Raw genomic sequence first — 13,030 nt, forward strand, 5'->3', positions numbered from 1 at the left:
GCCCTGAGGTACTAGGAAGCAGCCTGGGAACAAGCTAGTCTGGCAAAAGCTTGTCATCAGGGCTAGCTATTCCCCGCCCCTCCCCCCACTGGCAGGGGCCCTCTACAACCCCAGCCACAGCTTCTGGAATCCTCCCACCTACCCCTGCTGGCAAGCCCACCCTGCCTTCCACCAGCTGAAACCAGTCCTGTCCCTAGACCCTGGGAGATGAAGGGGCCTGGTTGGGCCCTGGGCCTCCGTGAGGGCCCGGTGGCAGGGCCACCCTGGGACTGTAGCAGCCAGAGCCTGCTGGGGGCCCATGGGGGTTGCAGCTACCTGTCTGGGTTTGAGGTGAGTCATTTCCTCCCTCAGCTGGCAGAAGCAGAGAGAAGAGGGGCGGGAGGGAAGATGTCTAAAAATAGCCAGGCCCCAGACGAAGGAAGATGGCCAAAGAGCTGCCTGGGCAAGAATCCAATTTCTGGTGCCCACCACCCCCACCCAGACCCCTGTTTTTCTGGCTCAGAGTGGGCTGAGTATAAGGCCTTGAGGAGACTGAGGCACAGGGTGGAGAAGAGAGGAGCTGGAAGCAGGCAGGACGGGGACACTGGAGGCGTACCTCAGAGTGCTCTGCCCCAGCGAGGCTGGCAGAGGTGGACTCCCATGCTGAAGCCCCTCTGCCTTACCACTTTCTCTCCCGCCCACCCACATGGACACACACCAACTTGATACTTATCACTGTCTTCAGTCATTTTCTCTCCTCCTAAGACCCAGCCCCCTCTAAGTGGGCCTCTATTTCCCTGGTCAGCGCAGAGACCGCCTGTGGACTCCCCTACCTTTCTTGAGCCACACTCCAGATGCCAAGGATGGTTAGGACCATTTTCACCAGAGAAAAACAGAGACGGTCTGGACCCTGTGGGGTAGCCCATCTGACTCAGTGGACCTAGGTTCAAATCCTGTCCCTGTGACCCGAGACAAGTTGTTCCTTCTCTCCCTGCCTCCATTTGCCCATCTACATCCCATCACAGACCGTGCAGGTCACCCACACTGACTTTGAGCAGCTCTTCCCAGAAAAGCTCACGTGATGAAACTGGAAACCTTAGCGGAAGATATGCAGTTCTGAAGATGTCAGGGCTCACTGCCACCTCCTGGACCTATGACAAGAGCCTGCCTGGGCTCCCCTGTGATGGGGACAGAGTGACTGGTTCTGAAGGAGATGTTTTACAATAACAATGACTATGTAGCTCAGGATGGTATTGAACTCATGACGTTCTTGCCTCGTTTCCCCAGTACTGGGATTGTAGGTGCACCCTCCCTCCCTCACGTCTGCCTTCTGAGTTGGCATTGCTGTCTCCACCCTACACAAGGAACAGAGGCCGGAGACATGAACTGGTAAGAGGATTCAGACTTGGATCACATCTGAGCCAGCCCCTTGTGCATTACAGGGTCCAGGAAGGGGTCAGTCATGTCCAAGGTTGTCTGAGGGGACATTAATCTCTGGACTTCATGCCTGAGGACTATGGAATGGTTCAAGTCTCTGATTAAGGTGCTGTGGTCCTTCTGTCCTACCCCGCCTCCCTCCTTCAGGGTCCCTGGGCCTCAGGACCCCCGCTGGAAAGCACAGAGGATCAAGGCCTAGCACCTCATTGCATCAGGCAACAGGCCATCCTGGAAAGCCACGCCCCATCTGGACAGATCAGAGGCAGGAGAGCTAAGAGGTCACAGGCGTACTTCCGGTCACAGAGCTAGGGGTAGTAGCCTGGGCTGAGCCCTGGCATCACAGTCCTTACCCCAGGAAGTCTGTTGGGAACAGGGATTCTGGCATTTGCTGGGAACCATCCCTGTTTGCACGCACAAGGTTCCATGGAAAAACCCAAACCTTGCATCAGCTAGTCAGTCAACTCTGGTAAGAGCCTCTTTCAGCTTCTCTGGCTTTCCCCACCTGTTATCTGACTCATCCTCAACAGTCCCGGGAGACAGAAGAGAGCAGGCTTCCAGTCCCTGTTGCATGGATGGAGAGATGGGCAGGAAGGGGCTTTATTGCAATGAGTTGGGCTAGAGCTGGCATCAGCCCAGGTGGGCAGGCCACAAGTACCGCTGGGGTGCTGGGCAATGACCCTAGGCTGCCCCTGCAAATAAACAGTCTTCCTCACAGGGATCTGGGAAGGAGGGAAGGAAGAAAGGGAGGGAGGGAGGGAGGGGGGGAAGGAGGGAGGGAGAGAGGGAAGAAGGAAGGAAGGAAGGAAGGAAGGAAGGAAGGAAGGAAGGAAGGAAGGAAATTAGCTTCAAGCCCTGAATCAACAGATGGCCTTTCTTTCTTTCTTTCTTTCTTTCTTTCTTTCTTTCTTTCTTTCTTTCCTTTCCTTTCCTTCTCTCTCTCTCTCTCTCTCTCTCTCTCTCTCTCTCTCTCTCTCTCTCTCTCTCTCTCTCTCTCTCTCTTTCCTTTTCCCCCCCATCCCGAGATAGAGTTTCTCTGTGTAACAGTCCCAGCAGTCCTGGAATGAGCTCTTATAGACCAGACTGGCAGAGATCCTCCTGTCTCTGCCTCCCAAGTGCTGGGATTAAAGGTCTGCACCACCACAGCATGGCTCAGACGACTTTTCTAATGCAGAAAATGTCAGGTCCTAAAGAAACCCTGGGCAAGTCTCACTGGGTACCTGTGACTCCTCCCACACTTCTCACCCCGCCCCCTACCCTAAACCTCTCCTGAGGGTGGGGGGGCGGGGGGAGAGGCTGGGCTTCCCTTCCCCCTCTCTCCTCTTCTCCCCTGCTCTCCCTGCCTCTCTCCTCTCACTGCCCAGTTCTGTCTGGATCCTTCCAGATACCCCTGTCTGTGCCCTGCTTACATACAATAAAACCAGTCTCCCCAACCACACCTAGGAATAATCATGTCCTCATTTTCATTCAGAAGGCTCTATGAGTATAAATCCAAAGGGGAAAAGTGGGGAACAGCCTTGCTTCAGTGACGAACTGGGCCGTGGGCATCAGTTCAGTTCACCACGGAAGCTATCCCATCATGTGTTGGGTGTCTTCGTGAATAATGGGGACTTGACACGCTAGCCACTCTGTTCAAGTTTTTATTTGTTTGTTTATGTGCATGTTTTGTTTGCATGCATAGATATCTGTGCACCACGTATATGCCTGGTGCCTACAAAGTCCAGAAGAGAGCTGGAATTGCAGACCTTAGTGAGCTGCCATATGGATGCTGGGAATTGAACTGGGGTCATCTGGAAAACCACCCAGGGCTCTTCACTCCCTGTCTCTCTAACCCTACTAGTATCTTCTTTAAATCCCCACAACAACCTAATAATAACTTCCATCCTCCCTGCTCAGCAGATTTAGCTTTCTGAGGCTCAGAGAAGTTAGCTAACTTATGTAAGGACACGCAGCCCAGTCCTTGTACCAACAGGCCTGAGACAACAGGGGAGTCAAGAGGCTTAGAACTTTTCTCCAAACAAGTGCCCCAGCGCGTGCGCGCCCACGTCGGGCTGCCCAGGTGTGTCTGCGGGTTGGCACCCTGTCCGGGTGTGTCTGTCAGTGCTTCTGGGGGTGGAGGGACTGGAGCGGAACAGAACAACGGTTGCCTGGGGAATGAAGTTAGAAGGCCTGAACTGCAAAGGGGAGGCTTCAGGCACGTGCGCTCACGTACCTCAACCCTACCTACCCCTACCTCAACCCTACCCCTTGTGCTCAAGGGTCTGGCTACTCCTCAGCCGACCCTGGAAACCCAGGGTGGGGGAGGGGCCAACGCTGCCACCCAGTCCCCGCCCGGGAGCCCGCAGACGGGCCGGGGAGCACGTTTGCCCGCGATTGCCTCATCGGCTGAGTCTGCTTCTAGGACTCCCGCACGTTGAACACAGCGTAGGGCGCGGCCGCCGGGGTTGTCCCGGGCCCCGAGTCCCCCATCCTCCTTCTCAGCCTAAGTCCCCGGCGGCCCATTAACCAGGCGGCCAGCGCCTTCTCCAGACGCTTCTGATAGCCACTGCCCTTTGCTCCTGCTGCCGAGCAGACAAACGAGGGAAATGGAGTAAACCAGCGGCCAGGCAGGAAACAACGGCCCTTTGTGTTCTTCAGCAACTTTTGGGGGCGGGGTGCGAGGGGACGTGACTCCTGCAGAGATTTCTAAAGCTGAAGAGACGGGGCACCCCACGACTGCCTGCAATCCTCCTGCTAGGTCTTCCTGTCTCGCAGCACCAGGACCAGGCACGGGGTGGGGAGCAGGGCTGGGGGCCAGGCGAGGTGCTCCACAGATTCTTGTTCGAATGGGTGTCCTCAAACTCTTCCTTTAGTGGCTACCAGAGTTTAGGTTTAGGGCTCAAAGGCTGACAATTTGGTTTGAGATTCTGGCTTTGCTGTGGGTTTGCTGTTTTATTTGGCCAAATTCCTTGACCTCTTTGGGAAGCATGTCTGTAAGTTCACAGTAAGGCTCAGAGGCACAGGCGAGGCACTCAAGTTCCATGTGAAACATGACCACACACACACATACACCAATGCTGGGCATTGAACCCAGGACCTCATGCATGCTAGGTATGGCCTCTATTATTTATGCCCTCGGCCTAGGCTCAGGTTTAACACCCTGTAATAGGAATATGTCCAGGACACCTACAGAATCCAATCCAAAGTCCTGGGTATTCGCCACCTCCTCGCCTGCCTAGCCCCACCACCATCTACACTCTAAGCAGTACTAAGTCACCTCTGGCTTCCTTATGCCTTCGCTTGCGCTGTTCCCTTTGCACAGAATGCTTTTCCTTACATGCCTCGAGCAAAAGGCTCCTTGCCGAGATTGCCATTTTAACATCACCTTTGCAGAGACTTTTCACAAAACTGGACCCTGGTTACTGCTGAGAGCATGCTGGCTGTTCCTGCCCTCCAGAACCCCCATCTCAGCCCTGGAAAGTCAGTCAAGGAGACACACTGTGTTTTCCTTCTCTCCGTCCTCTTGGCCCTCCTCAGGTGCCTGGGATTCAGTAAGGGCTCACTGAACACCATGGGATAGGGTGACTGTCGATGAACCTCAGTCCCAGCTGAACACCATTAGTGACGGTCTTACCTGATGGTAAGGGGTCTGAGATGCAGCTCTATGTGGCCAGCATGCACTGCAAAGCAAGCAAGCGAGCAAGCAAGCAAGCATTCAGGGGCTATTGAATGGATCTCTTAAAAAAAAAATCAAAAGCAAACAAATGAACAAACAAACAAAAAACCACTTGATCTGCTTGTATTTATTTGTATGTGTGTGTGTCCATGTGCACATGCAGAGAGGAGTATATGCTTGTGTATGTGTTTGCACATTCAAGTGTGCATGTGGGGAGGAGTATGGGTGTCCATGTGTGCATGTGGGAAGGAGTACATGTTTGTGCATGTGTGTGTGTGCGCGTGCATGTGCATGTATAGAGGCCAGAGGTTGACATGTATCTCCCTCAACTACTCTTCACCTTCTGTTTTGAGACAAGATTTCTCACCAGGACCTGAGGCTCAGCAATTAGGCTGGTCTGGCTGGCCAGCGAGTCCCAGGGACCCAGCTGTCTCTGCCTCCCCAGCAATGGCTTCTTATGTGGGTCCTTCAGCGCAGATCCTTATGCATATTTTACCAACTGAGCCATTCTCCTAACTCTTTGCTTTTTTTTTTCTTGACAAGGTCTCATGTAGCCTAGGCTGTCCTAGATTGTATAGCCAGAGCTAGCCTTGAATTCCTCTTGCTTCTCTTGCCTCCCAGGTGCTAGGATTGCACAGGTGTGCACCACCATACCTGGTTTGTGTGTCTCTTAAACATAAAGGGCTTGAGCTCACTCACAACTTCGAGCATTTACTTTTGTGAAATATAATAAATAATAAAAGTAGGGTTTTTGTTGTTGTTGTTGGTGGTGGTGGTGGTGGTAGTTTTTTGTTTGTTTGTTTTTGTTTTTGTTTTTGAGACAGGGTTTCTCTGTATAGCAGCTCAGCTGTCCTGTCACTATCTTTGTAGCTCAGACTGGCCTTGAAGTCCCAGAGATCTACCTGGAATTAAAGGTACTTGCCACCATACCCAGTTCTCATAAAGTAGATTTTGCTTATTTATTTGGTTTTTTGAGACAGGGTTTCTTTGTAGCTTTGGAGCCTGTCCTAGAACTAGCTCTTATTGACCAGGCTGGCCTCGAACTCACAGAGATCTACCTGCCTCTGTCTCCCGAGTGCTGGGATTAAAGGTGTGCGCCACCACCAAGAAATATGTTAAAGTAAGACAATACACATTCACTTAATCACTTCGCTGCGGTAGAACATTTGCTAGCATGGCCCAGACTCTCGCTGCTGACCTTAGCACCAGAAGAGGGAAGTCTAGCATAGCAGGGCATACTTACTCTGCACTCCAGAGGCGAGGCTGGCAGACCTCCGGGAGTTCAAAACCAGCCTGGACTACAGCATAAGACAACGGAATAGAGAAAAGACAGTGTCATAAGTGACTGTCCTCCAAGCCAAGCAGTTGCATCCCCATGCAAAAGATTGCCCCAGCTTGATGGTTTACACACATCACAGAAGAATGGAGAGGACGTGTGGACCCGAGCATCCGTGCTCTCCATCAACTGTTGTGTGCAACTCTATCTTCGTTGCATGTACCCTGGGGGCAGGGCCAGAGGAAGACTGGGGCTGGGGGTGGGTATAGGAACACCTCATGTCTCCTAGGTGTGGCCTTATGGGAGGAGCACCCACACCCCTGTAAGGAACCCATCACCTAAGCTCTGCAAGGAAGCAAAATAAATTCACTGGTTCCCAGAGTAAACTTCGGTGGGATCATGTCTCCCTTTTGTCTTAGGAGGGGGTGTAGTATGTTGCCTGTCTCCCTCTGGGAAGGAATTTTAGCATCAAACAACAAGCTTGGCTACCCCAAGGGGACAGTGCAAATGTTGTCACAACCTTAAGGACGGTCCCCTCCTGAGTCTGCCCTGTCCCAGGAGCTGCTTCTGTGGCACCAGAGTTATCTACCTGGTGTGGGTGAAAGCACACAGCCAACAATGAACGACGGGACAGGTTGACACCAGACAGCCACCTTCCCCTGCAGGCTATCCCCTGAGCTTCCGTGTGGCAGAGGCTGGGCTAGTACAAGGGTGGGCCCAACTGGCTCATCGGAGCTGTGGAACTGTCTGGGCTGCAGGAAGGCATACAGGATGGCAATCTGCCAGCTTGCACACTCACCTGCTGTCTGCCCCCACATGGCTCCCATGAGACCTAGAACAACTGGCTCAGACCAACCAAGCCAGGAAGGAAAGGCTGCCAGGACTCGGGGTCAGCTGTCTGGGCTTCTGTCCCCTTGGGTACAGTGCTTGTTGTCTGTCTGGAGGCAGAAGAGTGCAGCCTCTGGCTACTGTGTAGTTAGCATTCGAGGGCCGGGGAAGTAGCTGTTGATAGAGTAGTGTTCACCTAGCATGCATAAGGCCCTGGGTTTGATCCCTAGAACTGAATGAGCCAGGCATGGTGGGGCATGGTGGGGCATGCCTGTAATCCTAGCACTTGGGAGGTGTTCGCAAGAGGATCAGAAATTCAAGGGCATCCTCTGCTACATATTGAGTTCAGACACCAGCCTGGGCGACATGAGACCCTGTTTCAAACAAACAGGAGAAAAGTTAAAGCACACAGCAGTGGCCGGCTTCATTGTGTATTATCCTGTGGCCTGCAGCAAGCACCCTTCCCCCCTCCAGCCCGTCTCAGAACCTGTTTAGCCCATCTAGGAGATGACAGGTGACACTCTGTTCTGACTACGTCACCTGGTTGCCAGTAGTTTCATGTGACCTAGCCTCTCCAGGCCTCGGTTTCCTCAGTAAATGAGACGGTGCACAGGAAGTGATTAGAGGCCTCTGACACACATTGTGTCAACTGTCTGTATGTGTTGGCTACTCTCCCCGTGGCTGGGATAACAACCTCGCCTCCCCCTGAACCCTCTGATGGGGTTCAGCTCCCTAACACATGTGAAACACATGGCTGTGTGTTATAGTTAGTTGTCTTGCGGAAGACAAAGTGGGGGTACAGTCGGACCTTGATCTTGAGGTACTAGCACCATGATTCATAGATGTCCTGGGTCCCCACAGTTATGACTTTATGGGATTTCATGGCACTGAGTTCCCTGGCCCCTCTAACCTATCTAGATCACCTTCTAGACGGTCTTTCCCAACACACTCTCCTGGCAGCTGTCACCAGCAAAGGCCCTGGGCAAAATGTCATCAGTGCTGCAAAATACGTTGGGACTTTATCTGACCCCTGGCTTCCATCCCAACCAGAAATACATTGGCTGAAACTCGCTGGCGAGCTGGAGCAAGCCCAGGACTGGAGGAGGAAAGCAGTCTGGGTCACTCGCTGCATATATTTCCCCCATTTTACTAGTTAATGCTGTTGTTTCTTGTTAGGAAGCGGTTTTTAAAATCTAAGGCTTCGGCCGAGCCCAGGCAGGCTCTGCAGAGAAGGGAGCGAAAGAGCCACCACCCCCCCCCCCGTCTCTCCCCCTCCTCCCTCTGCCTCCGTCCCCCGCCCCCCTTTCTCAGGTTAGTGCATTTTCCTCCTGCCCCTTTTCTCGAACTTTCTGGTTTCTGCATGCTGGGACAGCCTTTGGGGGCAGCAGACTGCCACACCAGGATGGAACAGGGGGCGGTTCTCAGTTCAAGAGCAATCCTCCCTCCCCCCACCCTGCCGCAGCCTCTACCAACTGCTGCAGGGAGGTCGGCCTCAGGCAAGCCTAGAAGGTCCTAGGTCCGTCTTCACAAGTCTTCCTGCCCAGTACTTCTAGAAAAAAAAGACATTGTCACAAAAGAGAAATCCCAGGAGTACCCCACCCCAAGGCAGGAAAAACAAAAAACAAAAAAGCAAAAACCTTGTCCTGGGTTTCAACTCAGAAAAACAACAGACCTGGGAATTGAGCTAGGTGGGACGCTACTGCCTGGTTTGTATGTGTGTGAGTGTGTGTGTGTGGGGAGGGGGGAGCGCTGATCCCCAGCACTGCAATAGTAGTCAATAATAATAAACATATAAATGAGTTAAACAAGGAAGAACTTGTGGATGGAGGGAAAAGGGGAAAAAAAAACAATGAGGTCAGAGTTGGAGTAGACATTCAGTTGTACATTCTATTCGTTAGGCCACACAAACTCATAGCGGTCCACCCCAGTCTCCTCAGCCCTGGGATTGCAGGTGTGTTCCCCTTCCGTGCTGCCTCGACTACATTCTCAAAGAGCTCCGAGGCCCACCGTAAGACTGAAACAGCTGAATATTTCGAATTCATAGGCTTAGAATGCAAATAAATACGTAAGTCGGCCGGCTCTGTAGGACACGTCATGGCAGCACACACTTGTGAGCCCATTCCTTGGGAGGCTAAGATGAGGCTGGTGAGTTCAAGTCCAGCCAAGGCTACATCGCGAGATCCTGCCTCCGAAGAATAAGGACTGAGGCTATAACTAAATAGTAGAGTGTTTGCTTGGAATTGCCAGTCCCCAGCTTTGCTTCTGACCACCCTAAGCTCTCCAGTTCGTCCTAACCAGGCTTTCCAGACGGTTCTTAGCCTACACATCGCCTCTGGTACCCCTCCCTCCTGCAAGGAGGAACCCCTCTTTCCTTGAATAAAAGATGGCGGTTATTGGCTGTGAGGGGAAGACCTCGGTACAGAACAAGAAAGCGGCTAACCGGGTTAGGAGTGTGGTACAGCTGAAACAGAGCTTCTCTAGCAGGTACGAAGCCCTGAGTTCGACCCTCGGCATCTCATGAGCTGGGTGTGGTGGCACTTGTCTACAGTCATAGCTCTCAGGCAGTAGAAGAAGGAAGATCAGGAGGTCAAGGGCTTCATTGGTTCCATGGGGGAGTTCGAGCCAGTCTGCGATACATGAGATCCTGCCCATAACAAAACAACAGCAACAAGGCAAGAAAGCAAACAAACTACAACAACCCAGAAAGCGAGCCGGGCGGCTGTGGCGCACGCCTTTAATCCCAGTACTTGGGAGGCAGAGGCAGGCGAATGTCTGTGAGTTCAAGGCCAGCCTGGTCTACCGAGCTAGTTCCAGGACAGGCTCCAAAGCTACAGAGAAACCCTGTCTCGAAAAACAAAACAAAACAAAACAACAACAAAAAATCCCAAAGCAGCTATTGCCAGGGAAGTTTCTAAGGACCGACATGGGCAAGGGGCGGGGGATGGAGCAGGAGATGGTCCCATGGCCAGTGGTCAGCTTGAGTGAGACCCATAGATGTGACAGTGATGAGCAGGGCAGCCCCTTAGTCAAAGTGCATTTCTCCAACAGATGGAACAGATGGAACAGAAACATGGACTTGGGCTCATAGTGGCCAAGGAAGGGGGGAGGGCAGGAAGTGGCCTGTGTTCAAATTCTACTTCTGCTTCCCCGCACACACACAATCTCCTGCAGCTGTGGACAGAATTCCCAAGTCCCTGGCCTCACCTCACAGCAGGCCACGCAGTCTACATGCCATTTTTCCCAAGTAGAAATGTGGCTAGGTGATGTGTCTGGCTCCAGGCTCTGCAGCCAGTAAGGTCTGCCTACAAAGCTAACAGCAGGAGGGTGAGACAGGAAACCCCATGACCAGATCCAAGAGTGGATGCTCCAGCCCCTATGGCCCTCACTGGGTGGCTGTTCCCTCCTAAGCCTCAGAGCGTGGGAAAAGCCTTCGTAGAGTCCATAATGCCTTCATGAGAGCCACATATGTTCACCTTCTGGAAGTAATTATTGTTTCTATTCTACAACGAAGTGTTTGGTGCTCAGAGAGGCTAAGTGGGTCACCTGAGATCACACAGCAGCAAGCCATGGGTGGCCTGCCGAGGTCAGAGGGAAGAATGTGTGGCGTCCTTCTATCCATGAATTCAGAAGTACATCAGGCAAAACCGGGGGCTTGCACATGCATGAGCCAGAGGCCCAGCTGTGTTGGAAGGAGTCGGTCCACATGTGTGCGCGCCCAGCTTAGGCAGCGGCAAGCACCACGCGGGAGTGTTGCTGGCAGGGCGTGGGACGGTGGCACCATGGCCATGTGTGTCTCTGCTGGCAGCCAAATGTTCTGGTCCTGTGTGGATAAACAACAGTTTGTGCAAGCAAGTGGCGGGAGCGGGGACAAAAGAGAAGGAGGCGGGCGTACCGGCCAGCGGGGGGCGTGTCGAGGTGGCAGTGACGGCTAGGAGGAGCGGCAGAGGGACTGGAAGTACTGGCAGGTTGTTTTCTCAGCTGGGTGTGGCTGCCCGTGCCAAGCACCTGATGCCTGTAAACATAAAAACAGGAGTGGGGACACTCTGTCAGGAAGACGGTGTTCTTCCTGGGGTGTCAGCCGCACATTTCATCAACAGCTAGAGCCAGGGCAAACACATCATGCCTCCTAGGCCCAAGGATGTCTCAAAAGTCAGCTTCTTGGGAGAGACTGAAGCCCCAAGCCCAGTGAGGCTCCTGATTGTCACCGTGCCCCAGGTCTGACATGGGGATAGCCTGGAAGGATATCTGCACTCTGAGAGACTTCTGGGGTTCTAGCTCACCTCCTTATTGCCCAGCAACTCCTGCAGTAGCTTCCCTTCCATTAGCTGAGCTCTGCCCCATCTCTAAGCTCCCACTCTGCTCCTCACATCCTTCTAGAAGCCCTTCAGGCTGTCTAGGAGGACTTCAGAATGATCCCCTAGGGCTTACAGTTAGACTCCAGGCACAAACCTCAGCACACAGAGGCATGCACATACACATACATGCAGGCAGGCACACACATATACACATACACGCATGCAGGCACATACACACACCTACAGATACACGTATACATAAATGCACACACATACACAGCCTGGTGGTGGTAGCATAAACTTTTAATCCCAGTACTTGGGAGGCAGAGACAGGCAGATCTCACTGAGTTCAAGGCCAGCCTGGACAAAGCAAGATCCAGGACAGCCAGGGTTACACAGAGAAACACTGTCTCAAAAACAACAACAACAAAAGGCCACACACACACATACACCATTACAATAAATAATACCATTCTGGGTGCACAGAGGCCTGGGTTAGTATGTGATAAGGACCAATGGGGAGCTACATAAATGTGGTGGCGTATTATCAAGAGTGATCAGGAGTGGTTTGGAAAGGAAAGGACATTAACACCCAGGAGCAAACAAGTGACCCTGTCTCCCCAGTTAAGCCAGGGTCCTTTTGAAACCAGTGCCTATGTTGGCCAAGAGGAGGTCTGTGGATGCATGGCTGAACTCTGGTACCATCTGAGATTCCTGTTTGGTCTCTGAGGGGTAGTGCAACAGCATGGCTGGCTGCCCTGTGTGCTTGAGGCCCTGGGTTCCAACCTCAGCAGCAGCACAAAGGAACAAAAACCAAAATAAGATCCTTGATTGGTACCTGGAGGCTGAGTAAGGAAGCGACACCCTGGAGGATGTGCCTCACTGTCCTTACCTAACAGACTGATGAAGAGCTGAGACTTCTCTCTCTATGAGAGCCTGTCAAGGGCCAGGCCTGGCCCCTCATGCGAGAGCCATCATTGGCCTTTGTGCTTCAACAGGCCCTCCCTCTCCATCCCACACAGTGCTTGCTGCCTCTGTAGAGTTGGTTGGTTGGGTTTTTTGTTTTTTGGTTGGTTTTTTTTTTTTTTTTTTGGTGGGGGGAGGGTAGACGGGTGTTTGTGTTTATTTGTTTGAGGGATTTGGGGTCATTTCTGAGACAAGGTCTCTAGTCTTCCTGGCCGGGCCCCTGACTCAACTGACCACTTTAAGCACCTAACCCCCCCCCTTCATCCATCAGCTAAGTGCTACAATCCAAACATCACCCCAATACCTAGTCTATTTGTGGAAGCTGGTTGTTTTTTAAGATAGGGTCTTGATTTATAGCTTAGACTGCTTCAGTCTTCTTGCTAAGATCTGGGCCTACAGTATATGCCTATTTATTCTTGTAGTGTAGGGAGCTCTGCCTCACACATTAGGGAAGTGCTCTAATTTTTGTGGTTACTTATTTATTTATTTTTTTGTCCTGGACTTCCAGACTTGAGTGGGGAACAGAGGTGAGGGCCAAAGAGAGACCGAGACCGTTCCAACCCCTGCCCCACTTCCCCAGTCCCCTGCTTATGAGGC

Source organism: Arvicola amphibius, chromosome 9 (genome assembly GCF_903992535.2).
Source record: "Arvicola amphibius chromosome 9, mArvAmp1.2, whole genome shotgun sequence".
Taxonomy (NCBI): domain Eukaryota; kingdom Metazoa; phylum Chordata; class Mammalia; order Rodentia; family Cricetidae; genus Arvicola; species Arvicola amphibius.